At 40.7% G+C, this 23467-nt stretch overlaps 1 pseudogene; it reads right to left on the bottom strand.

Annotated features, from left to right (window-relative positions):
- Positions 1 to 367: 367 nt before the first annotated feature.
- On the bottom strand, positions 368 to 12967 carry LOC135704241 (uncharacterized; annotated as a pseudogene).
- Positions 12968 to 23467: the final 10500 nt, after the last annotated feature.

Genomic DNA, 23467 nt, shown 5'->3' with positions numbered 1-23467 from the left:
GAGGAAGAAGCCTCACCCACGGTGCTCCTCTGACCGTTATTATAAAAATTTGTGCCATCAAAAGTGAGTATACCAATCGATTCGTTCGATCATTCTGCATCTCTGAAACAAATTTAAAAAAAAAAATCGTAGAGCGCATTTTCGAGTTACGCCCTTTTACATGCGTAACTGCATAAATGTCGATTGTAGAGTGTTTATATATTAATTACATGGTTATAATTTGTAACGGTTGCTAATTTTTTGAATTAAAAAGGGTTTTGTACGTTAATTTAAGGCTTAAGTTTTATTTAAATTAACTGTAAACTAATAAACCTAAATTAAGCATAAACTAATAAACCTAAATATAATTAATGAATCTCAAAGTGGTTTAACAAAAATGACCACTATTGTAGTCAACGACCGCACGCAGAAGTTGAGATTTGTATATCTTTGATGTTTTCGTGGTCTTGTATCTTTCCCAAGTCAATAAAAAGTCGCTGTGAACCGATTCGGAAGCCTGCTCGTTGTGCCAACCCAAACCTTTTCCAGTTGCGTTACAAAACTCTTTCACGTGAAACCTGGTTATATGGTATTTGGACGATTTTGGTAGATGCAACATTTCCCAGTATTCGACAAACTTATTAATATCTTCTTCAAACCCGGGTACAAGTTCGAATGAGAAACATTTCTTGTACGCATTTTGAAAGTGTTTCAGGACCTATAAAAAGTAACAGTCATTAGTTTTATACCTGCTGATCGAAAAATAACTGTACCTTAGTTCAACATAGTTTAGCAAATCTTCGTTTTCTCGGAGAACATCGACAGCATCAAGGAGACTGTGACATGCTCGTCCTGTAAAACCGTATGTTCGCTGTTGATGTCGTACATGAGCCTTTTCGATCCATAAATCTGCCCAGTCTGGACTTTGTTTCTCCACTGCTTGAAAAACCATGTTCACGATCCCAAGTGTCACGTGAAGTGGAGACGGAGGGCATACCAGCAAAACAGGAGTGCTGTTTTGGCCGAAAACCAGCGGTAGTTTAATGCAGCTAGCATATTTTTTACGATTTTTGAAACATGGGTCTTTATTGGAATTTTTCCGAATCTTTCCAGTCGTTCGGGGCACTCCACTTTGCAATGCAAGGTTTGATTTTACTGTTACACAATATGGACAGGGGTGGGTAGATGAATGCGCCATTATTACAAAAATAACGTTAATGATCTTTAAATTACTGGCAATAATCGATTCCAAGTAATTCAGCTTCAAAAGAACATTCCAGATAAGAAAAATACATTCATATTTTTCGGAAAGATTTGGAGCCAATGCCAAAATATGGAGGCGTTTCACGCCGCTGTCTTTAAAATAATCTGCGGAATTATTTTTGGTTTTCGATACAACAGAGAGAGTGATCTTAAAAAATCCTCCTCCACCGTCGATACCAAGCTTTATGAGAAGTTCTTCCTCACTGGCGTGTCTACTTTCCTTGATTCTTGCTTCAACGAATATTATTATATATTATTACAAAATATAACTGGAACATCAGCGCCTTGACCAAGATGAACGTTTTCAGCTAGAAAAGAGTATTTTAATTTAGATTTCTTTAAAATATGTACCTTTTTGAGTTTTACCTTTGGCTACTTCTCCTAGCTCTACAATACTAAACAAATCTCCAAGCTGTGAGTTCAGTTTGGAAAGTTTTCCTTTTAAGCCAGTTTCAAAGCTTACTCCACCTCGTTTTAAACCTTTCATGATGCCTGAAAATCAACTAACAAATAAGCAAATCAAAAGCTTCGGCAAATCCTAAATAAAATATTACCAAGAGTCTTCCGCATGCTCAAGTTATTCTCCGTCTTCACTTTGAACATATCTTCCGTCCGCATTCTTTTAGAAATAGGGATGGTTTTCCTCGACGATTTGATAAGCAAATGTTTTCAGAACCTGTATGAATCAAATAAAACGTTAAAGCTACATTCTGAAATACATCAGTTGCTGTTTTTCCAAAAGTTGAGACTTTTTCGGCTAGAAACTTTGACACAGCTGCTTCTGATGCCTTTGGCGGAGAATTATTTTTTTTCAGAATTCTTGTTAAATTTTCTGAACGCTCAGTGACAGTACAAACGTGATTCTTCCCTCGTCCGATTTCCGTTAGACAAGTAAGACACATGCGTATGACCTCGCGTATGACTTTAGTAGTGTTTAAATTGCTCGGTTTTGAATTACGATGGTTTTCCTTTCTAGGAACTGTTCCCGGTAGATTTTTACCATACTTAAGCTGGGCAGCCTCACAAACTTCACAAGCGCACTTTGAATTTGTTCTCGTTTTCTTATAGAATAGTTAAACTTGTATTTATGTAGGACCACTTTTCAGCTATTTCCATTTACAGGGCTGCAATAAATCCGACACTTGGCACATATTGAGGACGGATAATACCACTCGCGTTAGCGGCGCCGGTGGTGTAGTGGTAAGCGTGATTACCTCTCACCCCAGCAGGCCTGGGTTCAATCCCAGTCGGCGCCGCCGAGATGTCCTGAGGCATAACATCTCTGATCACGCCTTCCTTCGGATGGGAAGTAAAGCCGTTGGTCCCCGGTTCATGAGTTGATGGGTCGATAGGTAGGGTCCAGGTGTGGGAGCTGCCTTCCTGGCGTCGGTAGCATTGGTGCTCAGCACGGAAAACAAGATCGACGGAAAACAAACCAAAGGAAAAAAAAAAAAATACCACTCGCGAACATCAATATCGCTTAGGTAATGATCCCTAATCACTTGACGTATTGCACTGGAGATCGGTCTAACATTTTTTTGATTTGAAAGGCATAAAATGCACACTTTTTTTGTTGATTGCGTGATTATCCATGATAAAATTTCAAGCAAAACAAAGCGCGCTGCAACTCACAAAAGGCACGTTTGTCAATAACGTTTGTCAATGCCTACTTGTGTTCTCTAAAAAAAAGAAAACAGCGAGTGTTGCGATTTGTGCATGTAAAATAAGCATATCTGATGGCATTTCACTGTTTTTAGAGAGATTTATGCAGTTACGCCTTTAAAAGGGCGTAACTCGAAAATGCGCCCTACGATTTTTTTTAAATTTGTTTCAGAGATGCAGAATGATCTAACGAATCGATTGATTTACTCACTTTTGATGGCACAAATTTTTTTATAATAACGGTCAGAGGAGCACCGTGTCACCGCTACTGATCGGGATCCATCTACGTGAGTCGCTGTGGGCAATCTATGTTCCAAACAACATACAGCTCGTCAGCCTCATCAGTGTTGAACACCCTAATAGCTCAGCATTACTAAATCATCACGACAAACCGGTCCTTTCAGGAACACCATAAATTTGATAACGAGTCTTTTTAGGACATTTTCAAGCTGAACATTTCATTTCGATTCTCTTCGTTGACTTTATCTTTCGTTAATAACTTGAGCACATAACCGTTTCTTTTTGTGTTTGTTGTAATAGATGCTAGATAAAAGCTTCTTTTATCGACCAGTGTGCTGAAAATACCTGTGAGTGAATGTCATTACATGGCCGTGGGGATACAAAGAGAACGTTGATGAAGAGAATCTGTCAAGGACCTAATGGAAAGTTCAGCTTTATTTGTCAAGGTCATCAATCGTTCCCTTATGTTAAAATCTAACATACTCTACATACATAAGCTGACAAAATCCAAATTGTGAGTGCTAGGCTTAAGACCAAAATAATGCGCAGTCTTCAACAGTGTCAGTCCCACTAAAAAAAAAATATTTTTTTTTAATTCATCATCTTTCATGCCCCGACCGACTTTGGTTTTTGAAATTGCACTCCCAATGTTGCCTTAAGGTGAAAGGGGATCGGTTTAGAATGACTCACATCATCGATTTTTTACAAAATAAAGCAGCGCTCAATTGAAAAAAACTCTTCAGTGCAAAATAAAAAAAAACTAAAATTGCTATCTCTAGCAATTTTTAGAAGATTGATTCATTGTTTAAATTTTCTGTAAACCATTTTCTAAGTTCAATTTTAGGACCACAATGATAGTGGTCGCTAACTTTACTCATCAATTACACAAGTATTTCGTATAAAAGGTCATATTTTACTCGCGTAGATCGTTTCAAAATATTGTTAGGAACATTTTCTCCCAACGCAATATACCTATAAAATACATTATTTCAATGTAAACCATTTTTTTTGTAACGCAATTCCAAGCATTAGATTTCGTTTTCCTAAGCAATCAACACTGACTTTTACATTTATGTGTGCGTAAGCATGCTCCTGGTTGAAGAACAATGTTGTTTGGAACCCTCGCACAAAACAGAGAAGCGAGAGAAAAAAGTAGAAGTGTCTGTGCCTAGGGGACCGCTAGTGGACGAAACAAATATGTTGATCATTTAGTCCTTAGCTCTTTCCGTTTTTGAATTGGTGGCCCTAAAAAGGGCCGGTTGTTTTTAAAATGGTCGGCCACACCAGTGCAAGTCGATGCCGACCGAATGACGGCGACCTAGTCATGCTGCCTATTGCGGGAAGCTTTTTCTTTGGTCGATGTGGGTGCTTTCATCGTCGTCTTCGTATTGGTACGATGCATACTGTTCCACTCATATTATTGCTGCTTTTGTCCTCCCTTCCTTTCATTGGTTTAATAGTGAGCGGTCAACCGAGCATTGAGCTCGCTGTGTTCGATTTGCGCTCTACCTATAGTTGTGTCCGTGTTTGGGATTTTTCGTTACATGCTTGAATTTTGATTTTTTTAATGTGACCCCCAGTGTAGAAATTAAAGACGTAGTCCTACGTCAAAAGCCACACGATGGGACTATTCATGAATGAATTAGCAAGAAAAACCATCAGCACCGTCAGCAGGATCAAGCTCGCGCGTGACGTTTCCCATTCGCAATAATTGATGTACATATATTGTAAGATCTATTGGTATTTCAATTCGAAATATTTTGCGAGAATGATTGATGATTGATAACGGATGCTATTCGGCAATGTCATCTATGCGTTATCGCAAGAACTCCATTATAAAAGTGCTTGAAAATAAATAGGGGAAATGGATCTAATGTTGCCCTATGAATCTAAGATTGGGCCCATCACTAAAAATCTACTATTTAACAATTTTATCTTTTCATCCATAAAACTGTAAATCTCTACTAACCTCGAGATGACCGCGAGTAATCGGTTCAGTTCCTTTAAATCTAGATTTAAGACATCAATTATGTATAACGCAAATGATAACTTGGCTCTGTAAAGTTTATTCGATTGAGCCTGTACAAATAAATTAATTAATTAAAAAAAAAAACAATTTTATCTAGATGAACGCGTCATTATAACGGCGCCGGTGGTGTAGTGGTAAGCGTGATTACCTCTCACCCCAGCAGGCCTGGGTTCAATCCCAGTCGGCGCCGCCGGGATGTTCTGAGGCATAACATCTCTGATCACGCCTTCCTTCGGAAGGGAAGTAAAGCCGTTGGTCCCCGGTTCATGAGTTGATGGGTCGATAGGTAGGGTCCAGGTGTGGGAGCTGCCTTCCTGGCACGTCGGTGGCATTGGTGCTCAGCACGGAAAACAAGATCGACGGAAAAAACAAACCAAAGGAAAAAAAAAAAAAAACGCGTCATTAGGACGGTACTTATGGATATTTTGGTCGCTATTGAAAATTAGGTCGATTGCTGAAATTATGTATGGGCCCAAATTAGGAGCATTTGGGCCGACATTACATACATTTCCCTTAGTAAAAATATTTCTAAATTGAGAGTATTTCTAAGTCGTGTTAGAAACGCGTGTATGCGTGAAATAATAAAAACAATTCAAGTGTGTGTATGTGTAAGCTAATTCAAGGATACTCTGTGAATGTTTCAGCCTATTGGATGGAGGTTTTCTGATAATTCTGGATATTTTAAAACATAAATGGAACTATTTTAGAAATCACCCACCTTTGCCATTGCTAAATGAAATATTTTTCAAATCAAAAGGTTCCTCAATTTTCACATGTTGTTTCACAAGTATTTGAGGATATTCTGCAAAAAATTAAGTCTATTTGATGAAGGTATTCTGTTATATATAAGTATTTTTAAAGTTAAGTAGATAAGTTGAACTATATCTTCAAATCAAGGTTGCAAATACTCATTTAAGCTAAAAAGAATGTTTTTTTTTTTTAAATTATGAAATAATTAGATGCTATGATCATATTTTGAATAGGTACGATACAAGAAGAGGTTGCAAAGAATGTGTTTGACATATTAAACCTGTTTATTTCACTTCCTGAGAGTCACAATCAGCGATTTTTCACACACTCACTCACTCACTCACTCACTCAATCAGCGATCAGCAAATCGCTGATTGTGACTCATAGAAAGCAAAATTTACAAGTTTTATGTTTCAAACGCTTACTGTGTAACCTCTTCTTGTAAGTTACAAGTAAAACATGTCATCATACCATCTTTTGGTTTTACTATTCCGAAAAACATTATTTTTGCTGAAATGAGTATTTGCAACCTTATTGTAGAAATCATCCACCTTAGCCATTGCTCAATAAAATATTTTTTAAACCAATTTGATCTTGAATTTTTCAAGTTGTATCACAAGTATTTGAGTATATTTTGTAAAAATTCCAGCCTTTTTGATAAAGGTATTCTGATATATCTTGGTATTTTTAAAGATAATTAGATAATTCCACGAACTTCGGCATAACTTCCCTTAATTTCGGCAGAACTTCCCTGATCTTCGGCAGAACTTCCCTGAACTTCGGCAGGACTTCGCTGAACTTCAGCAGGAGTTCCCTGAACTTTGACAGGCCTTCCCTAAACTACGGCAGGACTTCCTTGAGGTTCAGCAGGCCTTCCCTGAACTTAGGCATGAGTTCCCTGAACTTCATCAGGACTTCCCTGATTTCCAAGTATTGAAATGAAAGGACTTCCTTGAACTTCAGCAGCCCTTCCCTGAACTTCGGCAGAGCTTCCCTGAACTTCGGCAGAACTTCTCTGAACTTTGGCAGGACTTCCCTGAACTTCGACAGGACTTCCCTGAACTTCAGCAGGTCTTTCCTGAACTTCGGTAGAACTTCTCTGAACTTGGGCAGGAGTTCTCTGAACATTCGTAGAACTTCCCTATAGTTCGGAAAAACTTCCCTGAACATCGGCAGAACTACCCTGAACTTCAACAGAACTTCTCTGAATTTCCGCAGAACTTCCCTGAACTTCAGCAAAACTTCCCTGAACTTCGGCAAGGCTTCCCTGAACTTCGGAAGGACTTTCCTGAACTTCGCCAGGACTTTCGGCAGGGCTTCCCTGAACTTCATCAGGACTTCGCTGAAGTTTTGCAGGCTTTCTCTCAACTACGGCAAGATTTCCCTGAGCATTAGTAGGACTACCCTGAACTTGGAATTTTGGAATTGAAGTTGTCATTTCAGTAGAATTATTATAATTATGCAATTATATTGCGTTTATGAATATGTTCAAAATTTCAATACTTCCAATTTTTCTTAATTGCAATGCTTGTTGGTATTTGTGCATTTCGAATTTGGGTGTGGATTCAGTATCAACGAAAAAGCATTAACTTTTACCTTAAGATTACATGGTATGTTAGATTTAAACATATGGGAACTGACATCCGATTGAGGACCTTGACAATTGTTCAGAAAATACTCTTTAACAAATTTATGGTGGTCCTGAAAAGGACCGTTTTGTCGTGATAGTTCAGTAATGCTGAACTATTAGGGTGTTCAACAAGATGAGGCTGGTGAGCTGTATGTTCTTTGGAACGAGGGTGACGCCCACAGCGACTCACGAAGAGCTACTGATTGCGGTGCGGCTTCTTCCTGCTTCTTCGGTGAATGGACGGTCATGTGGGCTGCAACTTGCTGCTTGCAGGCAGCCTTTCGTTGTGTACTGGGGAATAATGTTCAACACCATGCACCGAAAGCACTGCTGCTGCTAACTGAGGATGACGACCGACAAGACAGCACCCCACACGGTGATTGAATAAGCACCGTTCAGTGAGACCGGATGGAGTTCAATTTTGAAATCTGTGTTAGGGAAAGCGTTTATTGCAACAGTTGGACACTTGTGTAATTTTCAATACTGACCTATTGAAAATCAATAAAGTGTTCATTTAAGCAGATTTGTATAAAATTTTAGAATTAAAATCCATCCGCTATTGACAGAGTTATATGTGGTCAAAACCTGACCACTTTTCGTAATGCGGTCGATTTTGGTTTTTTTGAAATTACACCCCCAATATATTGCCGAAAGACGTAATTCTACGTCAAAAATGTTTTGCGGTGAAAAAAACACTTACAAAGCTATGCCGTGTGCTGAATAAACAGGCCCTGATGTTGCTAATTCGCTATCATAACGAGAAATGATGATGGTCCTTGATCGTCCCTTCGACAAAAGAATTTCAGATCACCACCAAAAGGTGAACCTGACCTGAATTCTGACTTAAGACTAGGTTTGTGCAGAAATGCAACACATAAGCAATTGAACACGTGATAAGCATTTTGTATACATCAGTAGGTTAGGTGCACACACTTAGAAATGATTAACGACTTCGATAATTTTTACCGAACTTTCAACAGCTGAACTGTTCGGTAAAATCAGCCATTTTAGTTCATTTGTTTTAAAGCATCGAAACAAGTAAAACATCAACACCAGTGTTAGAAAAATACCGAAAAATCGAATCTCACCAATGCCCAAGATCACGCTTGTTTTTTGTAGACAAAAATGGCGCCGATGGTACGATCGAACAGTGCCTTATCAGTTTTTGCAACACGGCTGCATCAGTTGTGTTGGTTAGGTGTCGTTATTAACGAGACAAAAAGCACCACAGAAAAAGTATTATAAACGCCAGAGATAACATTGAAATCGAAAAAAAAAAATTCCTTGTAAGCTCAAAAAAAAAGCCATTGAAATTTCAAAAATGAAATCTACAAAATATTTCATGACATTTCAAAATCATGCATTATTTAAAAAAAAAACCCCAACTATAAATAACTATTTGGACCAGCTTGAATGCAACTGCAATGACATGCAGCCAAGCCCCAACAGTTTGGCTCGTAAAGCATAATGGAATTCAATTATTCCACAAGCCATAATTAAGGATCAGCAAATATTCAAAGTAATTAGAGATAGCACGATTCAGCTGCCGTTAAATTGTACGCTATTTATTACTCCAATCAGTGACCTTCCCTTTCCGAAATTCCTTTGAACTGCCAGCAGCCCGCATATCTATGCACCCAAACTGAACCCTACCCAGTGCCAGCCAGGCAACTGCATGCCTGTGCGAGCAACTATTATTTGCAATTTGAAACCACACAGTTCGTCCTCCTAGCTTCCGGTTCCGATTTTCCCATGACTACTGTCGAGCTACCTAACACCAACGCATTTCCAAATTCCAAACATGTGCGGTCGGTTACAAAAGGTAAATAGCATTGGTTGCACATCATCAGGATCGTTCTGACCGGTGCTGGCATAACCCATTCGTGGGAAACCCTGCAATTTATTTAATTTACACATTTGCTATGTGTTCTGGCTTAATTACAGGGGCAAACGATGTGGCAACACGAGTCCGATACGATGACTGCTTACCGCGCCGGGAATAAATTGAAATTTTGCCTCCCCCGACTGCCAGAGCTGCTCTAGAGCAGGCCTGCCCAACCTTTCTAAGCTTGCCTTTTTATATGGTTGTATGTTCGATGAACTTATTTCAAGCTGCATTTTGTTTATGTATCAGTCATTGCAGGTCGCGGGTCGCATTTCGCTCGTTGAGCAGCACTGTTCGAGAGCTTATCGAGCGAACGCTAGCGCAAGTGAAATCCCGAGTACGGGATTCCCGAGAATAAAGAATCCGTTGACGTAGCAGCGTCTAGGAATGCCATTTGGAAATAAAGGGAAACAATTCAAGTGGGGAAGGAAAAGGTCACACCGAATGTGACACGCTACAAATCAATTGGCATTATTCGTCAGCATAGATCAAAGATATCGAATTCGGCAAAAGCATAAAATGAATCACTCAGGGAAAGGTGCGCCTCTGATTTGTTCTAGTCCAGTGGCAATTGTATCACTTGGTTGAATCCAATTACGGTAAAGCCTTTGATTTATTGGATATTTTCCCTACCCGTGTCACGATTCTCATGAAGCGAAAACTCGTCTGCATCAGGATCGGGTGCACATAGATTGTCTGAAAGTACACCGGGCATACAACACGCAGTACATTTACCGTTAAACCACATTTTTCAAACGTGCAAGTTCATGAATGCAATGCCATTTGTGTGAAAGTGCAGGTCTATAGAGCACCTAGGTACCTACGGTGTTGTGTGTGTGTGTGTGAATGATGGCGCTGCAATTACCTCACACAATAATCGCAAAATGAGTGAAAGCTTCCGTTTGTGATTAGTCAACATCATTCATTCGCTTCCCGCTTGCTACGTAGAGAAGAAGGTCGGACGAATTGCATTTTCACGTGAATTTGATGAATTTGTTTCAGCAGGCCATGCATGCATTCAATGGCAAATGTTAATTTCGACTCCACGGGGAATGACATTTGCAATATTAAGGCTGAATTGTAGCCATGATAAGCAAATAATGTCTGTGTAGAGAACACCAGCTCGATGCAATTGGGGTCCTTAATTTTGAAACAATATACAGCCATTTCATAACAAAACGATATAGTGGTTCTCAGAATTCCTTATCACAAAATATTAGACCCGTAATAAATAACTTTTTTTTCACAAATTCAGAACGTTTAAACCACTGCGCTGATTTCAAATATCAAAATATCAAAGGAAAGGTAATTAAAATACTTTTTAGGAAAAAATATCATTATATTAAATTGGGATTTTGTATCGAAAAACATTGATTGTATTTGTTTTTTTTTTTATAGTTTTCATGGTTTGTAGAGAGAGGGCACAATATGTTTTATATTTTTCCTTGAAAATTCAGGCTTTTTACACAAGATTGAAAATGTATTTCTAGAGCAAAGATGCTTTAAATGAATTGTTCTACAACTTAGTCAAGTATGTGGTCTATCTTGGTCTATCTCAAATATATAAGTAGATATTTTGAACTTACCTATTTGCTAACCTATTTATAGCCCCTATTTTTGATTTAATAATACCGTCAAGTTTTACTTCAGGAATAGATGTGCGAAACCCACCGTGGGCGAAATTATCGAGTTCCATTCAAATGGAAGCAACATACAGGATAGCTGAGGAGAAATCCCGTTTCATACGGTTTAAGTCCGATAAATCGATACTCCATACATTTACGATCTAATTTTCCTTTATACGAATGGAATGGCAGTGGATGTACCGATGATGAATGCGGGGAACTATGTTCAATATGTACGAGTTTATGATTGTCCACCAAACGTGTCGATCATGCGTTGGTGTTAGGGGAATACGGTAAAGTGAAGCATGTCATCTGGGCAAAATGCTCAGCAGAGATGTGCTTCGACATGTGCACTGATGTACGTGGTGTACATATGGATATGAAATAGGAAATTCGCGCCTCGCTGTTTTGCCTCAAAAATGACATATATATTACAAAGTCTGTTCCAGTTAGTACTTGGTAAAGCAAAACAAAGCAAAGCAAAACAAAGCAAAGCAAAGCTAAGCAAAGGCAAAGGCAAAGGCAAAGGCAAAGGCAAAGGCAAAGGCAAAGGTAAAGGCAAAGGCAAAGGCAAAGGCAAAGGCAAAGGCAAAGGCAAAGGCAAAGGCAAAGGCAAAGGCAAAGGCAAAGGCAAAGGCAAAGGCAAAGGCAAAGGCAAAGGCAAAGGCAAAGGCAAAGGCAAAGGCAAAGGCAAAGGCAAAGGCAAAGGCAAAGGCAAAGGCAAAGGCAAAGGCAAAGGCAAAGGCAAAGGCAAAGGCAAAGGCAAAGGCAAAGGCAAAGGCAAAGGCAAAGGCAAAGGCAAAGGCAAAGGCAAAGGCAAAGGCAAAGGCAAAGGCAAAGGCAAAGGCAAAGGCAAAGGCAAAGGCAAAGGCAAAGGCAAAGGCAAAGGCAAAGGCAAAGGCAAAGGCAAAGGCAAAGGCAAAGGCAAAGGCAAAGGCAAAGGCAAAGGCAAAGGCAAAGGCAAAGGCAAAGGCAAAGGCAAAGGCAAAGGCAAAGGCAAAGGCAAAGGCAAAGGCAAAGGCAAAGGCAAAGGCAAAGGCAAAGGCAAAGGCAAAGGCAAAGGCAAAGGCAAAGGCAAAGGCAAAGGCAAAGGCAAAGGCAAAGGCAAAGGCAAAGGCAAAGGCAAAGGCAAAGGCAAAGGCAAAGGCAAAGGCAAAGGCAAAGGCAAAGGCAAAGGCAAAGGCAAAGGCAAAGGCAAAGGCAAAGGCAAAGGCAAAGGCAAAGGCAAAGGCAAAGGCAAAGGCAAAGGCAAAGGCAAAGGCAAAGGCAAAGGCAAAGGCAAAGGCAAAGGCAAAGGCAAAGGCAAAGGCAAAGGCAAAGGCAAAGGCAAAGGCAAAGGCAAAGGCAAAGGCAAAGGCAAAGGCAAAGGCAAAGGCAAAGGCAAAGGCAAAGGCAAAGGCAAAGGCAAAGGCAAAGGCAAAGGCAAAGGCAAAGGCAAAGGCAAAGGCAAAGGCAAAGGCAAAGGCAAAGGCAAAGGCAAAGGCAAAGGCAAAGGCAAAGGCAAAGGCAAAGGCAAAGGCAAAGGCAAAGGCAAAGGCAAAGGCAAAGGCAAAGGCAAAGGCAAAGGCAAAGGCAAAGGCAAAGGCAAAGGCAAAGGCAAAGGCAAAGGCAAAGGCAAAGGCAAAGGCAAAGGCAAAGGCAAAGGCAAAGGCAAAGGCAAAGGCAAAGGCAAAGGCAAAGGCAAAGGCAAAGGCAAAGGCAAAGGCAAAGGCAAAGGCAAAGGCAAAGGCAAAGGCAAAGGCTAAGAAAAAAAAAAGGTAATTTGGTGTGCTCTAAATGTGCTGTTTTGTCCGCGCTCGTGCTTGTGTTCAACTTTCAGTTGTAGTGTTGTACCTACATTCCGCAGCAACCAATTGCGCACCCAAGCGCGATTCTTCTTCCCGTCGGACGGAATTTCCCGGCATTTGCCAACCGGCCGGAAGCGGACAGATCCGTCAACACATCGGTCCGAGGAGGCTCGAGGGACCTCCACCTTGACAGGATCCACGCGCCGGCTCGTCATCAAAACCGGCACGGCATAGTAACCGCCATCGCATCGGCGTGTGAAACGCCGAACCGCCATTTGCCACCGTCATCAAAGGGGTGACGCTTTCTCTACGGTCATCGAACGCGACACCGAGTGCATCGAACCCGCCAACCGGTCATCGACTGTGACCGTTGGCCGAAACCCACGTAAGCTACAACAAGCCATCATCTGGTGAGTCAACCAATCTTTTGATTTTTTGTGGAGTGTGGCGTCCGGTGAGGGCGCCACGGAGTTTTTTTTGCCAGTCCTAAGGCTGATGTAATTTGGGTCGAGTTCCGTGATGATTTGCCGAAACTCGTGACTCGTCAATTCCGCCAAAGGCATGCGCGCGTAATTCGACGCTGCAAATCTTGTCACCAGGAGCACATGCCTTGGAAGAGCTGAGCTACCGATTTATGACGACACCCAACAACACATAACACTGAGCACATGAGCACATGAGAGACAAAACGAGAAGGAGAGTATGCTAGGGAGAGAGAAAAACCACACACAGTAGGAGAGCGAATAGGAACGAACACACAGAAACAGAAATAAAACGAACTTTGTACAAATGTAAATAAACAGTAAGAGGCACTCCATATATCGTCGTTCATGTTAATAATAAATGTTGTTTTCCCATTCCAAATCTCCCTAGCTTAATTATTTGAATGTGTTTGACATCACTCCGCGTTCGTGTTAGTTTTCGTTGCTCGTCCTCTTGTTGAGTTTGAATGGTGGGAAGTACATTCCACTACCAGATTGGGGAGACGTCTAGTGGCAGGTGACGGGACTGACCAATGATGAGAAGTTCTCTCTCGTAGAGTTTTAGGGTATGCGTGAGCTCTACCGTTTCTCTGAGTGACTATCTTGAGTGAGAATCCATGGGGATAATAGGGAATTCCCGTTTGGCCGTTTAGTTGGAAGCTGGCTTGCCTGATCCGTAAATCCTTTCTAGGAAACTTAATGGACTCGCCCTTAGGAGAGTCTCAACCGGGCAAATTTACATTGGGCGTGTGGTCTCCCTTGTGGAGTGGCGCTTAAGCCACACGTTTTAGAGACGGATCGTCCGGGCTAGCTACAGACTCCACCGTCTTCTTTGTGGCGAAAATCTGCACACTTCGAAAACATCATGTTATTTTAAATCTCCAATGATCGACACATGTAAGCTACAAGGTTGCAAAGACTCATTTCAGCTAAAATAATGTTTTTCGGAATAATAAAACCAAAAGATGGTATGATGGCATGTTTTACTTGTAGCTTACAAGAAGAGGTTACAAAGTATGCGTTGGAAACATAAAACCTGTAAATTTTGCTTTTCATGAGTCACAATAAGCGATTTGCTGATCGCTGAGTGAGTGAGTGAGTGAGTGAGTGAGTTTGTGAAAAATCGCTGATTGTGACTCTCATGAAGTGAAATAAACAGGTTTAATATGTCAAACACATTCTTTGCAACCTCTTCTTGTATCCTACCAATTCAAAATTTGATCATGGCATCTAATTATTTCATAATTTAGAAAAACATTGTTTTAGCTGAAGTGAGTCTTTGCAACCTTGGTAAGCGACTCAAATGACATACAATTGCGTCCGTTAGTATTTTTACATGACGTAAAATAAAGCAACATTGTGAAGTTTCTCGTCCAAGTTTGTTGACAGGTAAAATTATAATGAGACGTATTTTTCAGCTGCCTACTGAATGTTCCTTCTAACAGCTATAGGAAAAGGAATTTGCGTTACAGATTTAACCAAATCCGCAATTTCGTGTAGGCAAATTCTGGCACAACATGTGAAAAGATTCGATGAACCAAGCGTGAACAATAGCGTCGATGATTCGTGGATTAAAACTCATTAAGGCAGAATGACATTAGAATCTGGTAAAGTAAATTTCGTTTACCGGATGCTGCTGTCGGTTTACCTGAATGAGTTTATTCGCGTGAAAAATCGACGTTCATTGTCTTTGTTTACATATGACCGATTGATTCTTTTCACATGTTACGTTTCAATTCAGTAGTCCTAAAATAAACGTAATACAAACAGTAGTATTGAAACTTCTAATTTCATATTCAAATACGCATTTACAGGCTAAGAATGGCATCAAAAGTCCAACGACGTCGAACTTTTGCTTGCGTGGGGCCAGCGGTCGGTCGTGTAATTTTAAGTCGTCCGGATCTCCTGTCAGATCACCAACGAATTTGTCTACGAAACCGAACATAAACTTGCAAGGGACCACGTTGGATTTACTATCTTTTTGTATCATGCATCATCTGAAAGAGCATCGGTTTCTGAACACAACGATATTTTTATCGATCCCATTGACATTTATTTTGGGTTTCAAATCAAGATTAAAATTATTAATTTTTGACACTAAATCAATTAGTTGACAGCTCGCTTCCATACAATGTCCCACCGAGGTGATTTATGCTTATGTATTCGCAGTTATTTAAAATGGTTCCAGAGCACCAAGTTTGATAAAATTTTGGATTTCGGTTCCATTTTTAATGCAGATTACGAACATGTGATTACCGCAATACTCCTAAAGAATTCAATTTGTAATGAAACTTTCAGCACTTCAAGAGAGGAGCACTTAAAAAAAGTAGAAGGGTCTGTGCCTAGGGGCACGAACGGAAGCTTGACGTAGGACCGCTAGTGGACGGAATATGTGAAGAGCATTAAGTTCTTTTAATTGATCAAACATCTATTATCTCAACTCTTTCCGAGCATTTCTAGCTCAAATCGTTAAAAAAAATGTCAATTTTGTCTCGACCCCTTCTGATTTGAATGAAACATTGCTCACGTGTTCGCTGCTACTAATGGTTGCATTTTTCATTTAAATATGATTTTTTCCTCCAGAGTAACTTTTGAAAAGGGCGTATAAAAAATGGATTATTTTTTTTCCAAAAAATCATAACTTGAAAACTATTGATCTGATCAAAACGGCATATGAGAAGAAGTTTTAGGTAATTAAATTATATTTGCGGAAAAAATACACTGAAAGAAAAAACTTCGTAAATTAGTATTTAAAAAACGTAAAACGATGATTATCTCAAAACACCCCCCCTTCGATCTTTATAATTTTTTTCTTCAAAAAAAATTGATGGAATACTCTTAAATTTCGTGAAAAGTGTATGCTGGTAACTTTCTTAAAAAGAAAGCTATAATTTTTTAAATTTTTGTTGATTTTTACAAGTTGATGAAAATGCATATTTTTTTATAAAATAATAATTTATTTGGATTCTACGCATAATTTTCAATAACTTTGCACATAAAAACTTTTTTCCTAAGTCCAGCCGTTCTCAAGTTAATGCGAATTAAAAAAATATAATTATAACAATTTTCAACATATTAGGCCATTTTCAAATGTTCGTCGAGATGTCCAGCAACGAGATTTTATTTCATGATTGTATATTAAAAACCAAACAATTCATTCTCAGATATGGTAGCTGTCAGACTTACCCGTTTCTATCTAGAGGCAGCGGAAGAGAAGCACGTTGATGTGGTCAAATGAAAGATTTGTTGAGATAAGAAACAGTATATATTTATTATTTTATTTTACAACTCATATTATTTGAATACATTGAATAATTTGGGTGTAACGTTTGAATTAGAGAATATTTTTACTGCAATTTGGTTGTTTGAAACTGGAATATAGCAATGATATGTTCGAGTTCCAGGAATTGGTTTCACTTTCTTAAAAATTGGATCAAATTCCGTGTCAGCCTTTTTGTATTCTTCCGTAGAAACATAACAAAATGACATTTTTGTTTGAAGATCTTCTTTACGACTATTTGCCCAGTCGTACAGTTGTTTGGGGTTCGTTATAGGGTGCTCGTGTTGCTTAGCTAAACTTGCTCTGGTTGCCATTCTCTTAAGGGTACCGCCAATCGCATCACAAGGACCTTTGCCGTGTGAAGTTGCAAAAAAATGCCATTCCATTTCTACATTATGCTTATCTTTAAATCCACAAAGGCTAGCAAATTTTTTTATGTTTTTGTATTGTGATGCTGCTCTATCTAACATAAAAATACACTTTTGGACTGTTATTTGCGAAAAATTCTAATAATTTTGAGATAAACAACTGAACTGCTACTGTGTAATGCTTTGAAATTGATTTAGGTAGAGGTTTACAACACTTGAAATTGTTATCCATCGTAAAAAACTACTTGCTTTTTAACTTGAAACGCTAAGAGAGATGAAATGAATGGAACAGGTGAAGAACTTGACTTAAATGATCTTTATTTCTTGTATTGTGTGGTTTACATGTATACCTTATCAAGTGACACAGATGCGTCTTTTCAGCTTTAGTTCCTTTTCAATTAAAATTATTATTAATTACAGTTCCTAGTCCTATCAGGCCTGTTTTAAGAATGACCACCTTGGTGGGATTGGTTTGTTTAAAATTTGAAAAAAGGAGACTACTTATAACTACTATTTACAACTACAACTAACCTACAACTACTATATACATGTTCTGATAAAATACATTTTTGTGCAAATTTAGTCTTAATTTCGTTAATTCGGGAATCTATTTTGGCAATGCCTGCCTCTTCATGTAAATTTGTTATTCTAGTGTCGAAAGGACGATCAAGAACCATCCTCAGCACTCTATTCTGAGTGATTTGGATTTTGTTCCTGTGAGTCTGTGCACATGATTCCCACAGGGGAGCTGCATAGAGGATCGCAGGTGCTATGATTTGTTTGTAGACAGCCAGTTTGTTCACCCTTGAGAGGCGGGATCTGCGGCAAATCAGCGGATACAGAACAGGTGAAGAACGTCCCAATATATATATATATATATATATATATATATATATATATATATATATATATATATATATTGTAGCAGAATAATTACAATGTTGACATTATACCTATCTTCATTAGGTACAATTGATTATAGCAAACTTTTTTAAGTGTGAGTGTAAGAAGCCTCCACGGGGTGCCTTTTTATGTAGTTGTGATATCGCGGGATGAGCTCTTAAGGCACAATATGGTATACGTCAGAGAAGTACCTAGAGAATTTATCTCAATTACAGGTTTAATAACATATTTGTTTACCTGTTTATGTTTTGAGCCTCTGTTATGACATACACAATTCTATCCAGGTATACAACTAATAGAGGACAGAAAAAAGGCACATGAGTGGGTTTGTTGATTATTTGGGTATATTTGAGAGCATTTACTTATAAACTTGTTTCTTTTCTGCTGCGTCTAAATAGAAACGGGTAAGTCTGACAGCTACCATATTTGAGAATGAACTGTTTGTTTTTTAATATATATTCATGGAAAAACATCTCGTTGCTGGACATCACGACTAACATTTTAAAATGGCTCAAAATGTAGAAAATTATTATAATTATTTTTTTTTAAATTGCATTAACTTGAGAACGGCTGGACTTAGAAAAAAAGTTTTTATATGCAAAGTTTTTGAAAATTTTGCGTAGAATCCAAATAAATTACTATTTTACTAAAAAATATACAATTTCACCAACTTGTAAAAACTAACAAAAATTTCAAAAATTATAGATTTTTTTTTAAGAAAGTTACCAGCATACACTCTTCACCAAATATTAGGGCATTTTTTCAGTTTTCTTGAAAAAAAAAATTATAAAGATCGAAGGGGGGGTGTTTTGAGATAATCATCGTTTTACGTTTTTTAAATACTAATTTACTAAGTTTTTCTTTCAGTGTTTTTTTTCCGCAAAGATAATTTAACTACCTAAAACTTTTTCTGATATGTCATTTTGATCAGATCAATAGTTTTCAAGTTATGATTTTTTGAAAAAAAAATAATCCATTTTTTTATACGCCCTTTTCAAAAGTTACTCTGGAGGAAAAAATCATATTTAAATGAAAAATGCAACCATTAGTAGCAGCGAACACGTGAGAAATGTTTCATTCAAATCGAAAACACTCATGACCAACCGGTTTGCGTTTTGGGCTGGAAATGCTCTTTCCGTTTTTGAATTGAAGGCGTTCCAAATTTGTAGTAATTTACGAGAATCAGTCAAAATCACTTGCACCCCTGCTTCCAAGTTTGTGTGGTCGTTGGGGGCTTGTGATTCTGAATATGGACAAACAAGCACAGATAAATTCTATCCCAACTCTTTACTGATGTAAGCTTGAAGGCCCCGAAAAGAGCCGTTTTATTGAAGAGGACATCCATGGCCACTTACGTTTGGCGTGTTTAGTGTAGGTGACAGCATCACGGACCTCATTTTCCAGGAACACCTTCAGCACACCTCGTAGATCAGACCGGAGATACGTCAGACACCGCCACGGCGAGCCAGACGACGGATGGTGGTTATCTCGAAGAATTTGTGATGACGATTGGCACCTCCTTTGCCACGACCAGTCAATTGTTGCTTGTGAGGTTATAGAAAAGTGGACTAACCACCACCTTCCTACTGCTGCTATTGCTGACCACGCCGTCCGAAGCGAAAATGAGCTGATACCATTGCATTTAAATGATCTTTATTTCTTGAATTTGTGTGGTTTACATGTATGAATTTGTTAAGTGACACAGATTCGTCTTTTCAACTTTGGTACATTTGAGATTTTAATTATTATTTACAGTTCCTAGTCCTATCAGGCCTATTTTAAAGTATGACCACCGTGGTGGGATTGGTTTGATTTGAATTGGAAAAAGGAGACTACTTATAACTACTATTTACAACTACAACTAACCTACAACTACTATGTACACCTAACCTACTATATACAAATTGCTTATCAAAGCATGTTCTGATAAATTACATTTTTGTGTAAATTTAGTCTTAATTTCGTTAATTTTGGAATCTATTTTGGCAATGCCTGCCTCTTCATGTAAATTTGTTATTCTAGTGTCGAAAGGACGGTCAAGAACCATCCTCAGCACTCTATTCTGAGCGACCTGAATTTTGTTCCTGTGAGTCTGTGCACATGATTCCCACACCGGAGCTGCGTAGAGGATCGCAGGTGCTATGATTTGTTTGTAGACGGCCAGTTTGTTCACCCTTGAGAGGCGGGATCTGCGGCAAATCAGCGGATACAGACATCTAGTCAAGGCAGAACACTTGATTACGGTTTTCTCCACATGCGAGCGGAATAGGAGCTTTTCGTCAAACAACATCCCGAGATAGGTTACTTCGGCGGACCACTCAACCCTTGTGCCATCCATGATTACAGTACAAGAGGGAGCCGGTTTTAGTTTGGGCGATTGCCGATGGAGGAACATGATCGCTTGTGTTTTGGAGGCATTGATTTTGATTTTCCACGTGGTGGCATAATCAGCAAAGGTGTTAAGGCATCGTTGAAGTTTGTTCGTTATTTCGCGAGGCATCCTTCCTTTGACGGCTATTGCGGTATCATCTGCGAACAGGAAGAACACGCAACCGTCTCCGAGGGGAGGAATGTCGGAAGTGTAAATGCTGTAAAGCAAGGGTCCCAGCAGACTGCCTTGCGGGACTCCAGCTGGGATGGAAAACGTGTCGGAAAGACAACCATTCAACGATACCTTAAACGACCTTTGCTGGAGGTAGCTACGGGTGATTTTAACCAGATGTAATGGAAAGTTGAAGTTACAAAGCTTGTATACAAGCCCATTGTGCCAGACATTATCAAACGCTTTCTCAACGTCTAACAAGGCCATGGCTGTGGACTTGGATACAGCTTTGTTACTTCGGATGTTATTTATCACCCGCACTAGCTGGTGATTGGTGGAGTGCCCCTTTCTGAACCCAAACTGTTCCGGAAGGAGAATGTTATTTTCCTCGACAAACTTGAGCAAACAATTGAGAATGAGTTTCTCGAACAATTTGCTCAGCGCTGAAAGGAGGCTGATTGGTCTGTAGCTTGAAGCTAGCGTTGGGTCCTTCCCGGGTTTGCGGATAGGTATGATTTTCGCTGTCTTCCAGATACTTGGAAAGTAGTGCAGTTCCAAGCATCTGTTGAAGACAGCAGCCAGCAGAGAGTGAACCTTCATGCTGAGATTTTTCAACACTAGGTTGAATATTCCGTCAAACCCGGGGGCCTTCATGTTTTTGGTGCATTTCAGCGCTGAACAAATCTGTTCCACTGTGATTCTATCCTCCGGAGGGATGGCACAAGGGGAGGAATCAAGGTTGAGTACGCATTGCTCAACCTGAACTTCGAGCGGACTTTGGATGTTGGAGCCAAGCAAGTGCGATTTGGCAATATGCTCACCAATCGCATTTGCTTTCTCCTGAGGGGTGATTATGAGCCGATCGTCATCATTTTCATCTTTTAGTGGCGGAATGGGTTTAGGGTGCGTCTTTAAGACCTTGGCAACTTTCCAGAATGGTCTGGAGCGGTCGTCCAGATTCTGGACAAGCCGCCCGAAACTTTCGTTCCGGAGTGAGACCATTCTGGAAGCAATCTCCTTGTTCAGATTGGCCATTTCACGTTTCCTCGCTAGATCTCCAGTCCTCTGAAACTGGCGTCTACGAACATTTCTCAGGCGAATTAAGAGTTGGGTGTGGGAATCAATGGCAATAAACTTACCCCTCACTGGAACTCGTCGGACGCACGCCTCGTCAGCCACGGTTATGGCTTGGTGGAGTACTTCCAACGCTCGGTCGATGTCCTCCACGGAGTCAAGCGGCGGGTTGTCGATGATGTGCCTGTCTACCATGCGTCCAAACTGGGCCCAGTTTACGCGATGGTAGTCCTTGCGCAGGCTTGGAGCAGCAGCTACGTTGTATACCAGTTCAGCCACCACCGGTTGATGGTCGGAGCTGAGTTCGTTTAAGGCTACCGGCTTGGACAAGCCGGTATTTGAAAGAAACAGGTCTAGCGTCGATGGGTTGCCTGCCGGTGAGATGAATGTTGGCTCGTCCGAGAACCAAACGGAGTACAGCCCATGCTGCGAATGGTCGAACAGCAGACGACCGTTCTGGTTCTGCTGGTAGTTCCACCATGCCTCATGACGAGCATTCAGATCTCCTCCAACAACGAAGCGGGAACCGGTACGGGTGATGGTGGACAGGTCCTTCTTAAATTTAGCCGCTAGTCCACTGCTGGCGGCACACTGTCGAGGGCAGTAGACGGCGATATACTGGACGTATCCAGTCGACGACTCCACCTCCACACCAAGGGCCTCGATGATAGAGGTGCGGATATGGGACAGAGTGTGGTATTTTATTCCTTTCTTGACGACGACCGCAACACCACCCCCCCTGGAGCTGGTGCGATCAAGCCGGATAATGTTGTGGTCAGGCAACCAGAAGCTGTCACCGGACTTTAGATGGGTCTCGGTTAGAAGGCCCACGTCGATGCTGTGCTTGCGGAGGAAGTCGGCAAGCTCAATCTCTTTTGCTCTTACAGAGCAAGCATTCCAGGTGACGATAGTTAGCGGTTTAGACGCCATACTGGATGATGAACTTACCGAGCACCTGGATCTGTTCGGGCTTATTGCGGCACTTACGAAGAGCACCGGACATGTTGACGAAAATTTCCATCAGTTCATCCGCTGAGAACAGATCGGGGTTGTTGTTTTGCGCTGTTGGTTGTCTCCAGAATCCAGGGGGGGATGGAGAGCTTTGGCCAGCAAAATCACCGGAAGCTTCTTGAGGGGGGGCGGGTTGCACCCGCGAATTCGCTTGCCTTTGCTGGGGAGCACGAAGAGGCGGAAAATCCTCCGTCCTGAATGCTGGGGTTTTGTCCTTCTTGCGTCCTGGTTGATTGTTGCTTGACGCCTGCTTTCGGATGCGTTTGAAGTCCTCGCGTTTGGAGCACTGTCTGTCGGAACCTTGATGTGCACCACCACAGTTAGCGCATTTTATCGCCACGGCTCCATCCGCAGGGCAGTTGGAAGTGGCGTGTTCTTGAGCGCAGTTGCTGCAGCGTGGCTTGATGTTGCAGTTGCGGGTACCGTGTCCAAAATTGAGGCACCTCATACACTGCGTTACGTCACGATGGCCGCCACGGTATGGCTCCCACCGTACGATGATGGAGTAGATCGATCGGATAGCTTGTAGCGCATTGAGCGTCACCGTCCCTTTCTGGAAGTGCACCAGGAAAAGACAATCCGGGTACGTCTTCACGTTTTCGTCTCTCCTTGTCATTCGGAAGACAGCGATTGGGGCTAGCTTGTACCGGTTGATTTCGGCTTCGACCATCTTGGGGTCGAAGTTTGGTAGACCCCTGATAACTACCTTGAAGGGCTTCTCACCGGGGATGTCGTGCGTGAAGAATTCCGCCTTGGTATCCTTCAGATATTTCACGGCCACTTCGTACTCCGCTTTTGTTCGGAGCATCACCTTGGTGCCGATCCTGCCGAGCTTAAACTCAGCTGCAACGCCCAGCGATGAAAGATCGCCAATCAGCGTGTTGAGTGGGACTTGCTTCACCACCAGTGGAGGAAGCTTCATTTTTGCTGCTCTCGGGGTGGCAGCAGTTTCGTTGT

The sequence above is a fragment of the Ochlerotatus camptorhynchus genome, unplaced genomic scaffold, assembly GCF_037179485.1.
Source record: "Ochlerotatus camptorhynchus isolate MF236.1 unplaced genomic scaffold, CSIRO-AGI_Acam_v1.1 ptg000232l, whole genome shotgun sequence".
Lineage (NCBI taxonomy): Eukaryota > Metazoa > Arthropoda > Insecta > Diptera > Culicidae > Ochlerotatus > Ochlerotatus camptorhynchus.
The sequence above is the reverse complement of the archived record's forward strand: the minus strand, read 5'-3'. Positions and strand labels throughout refer to the sequence as shown.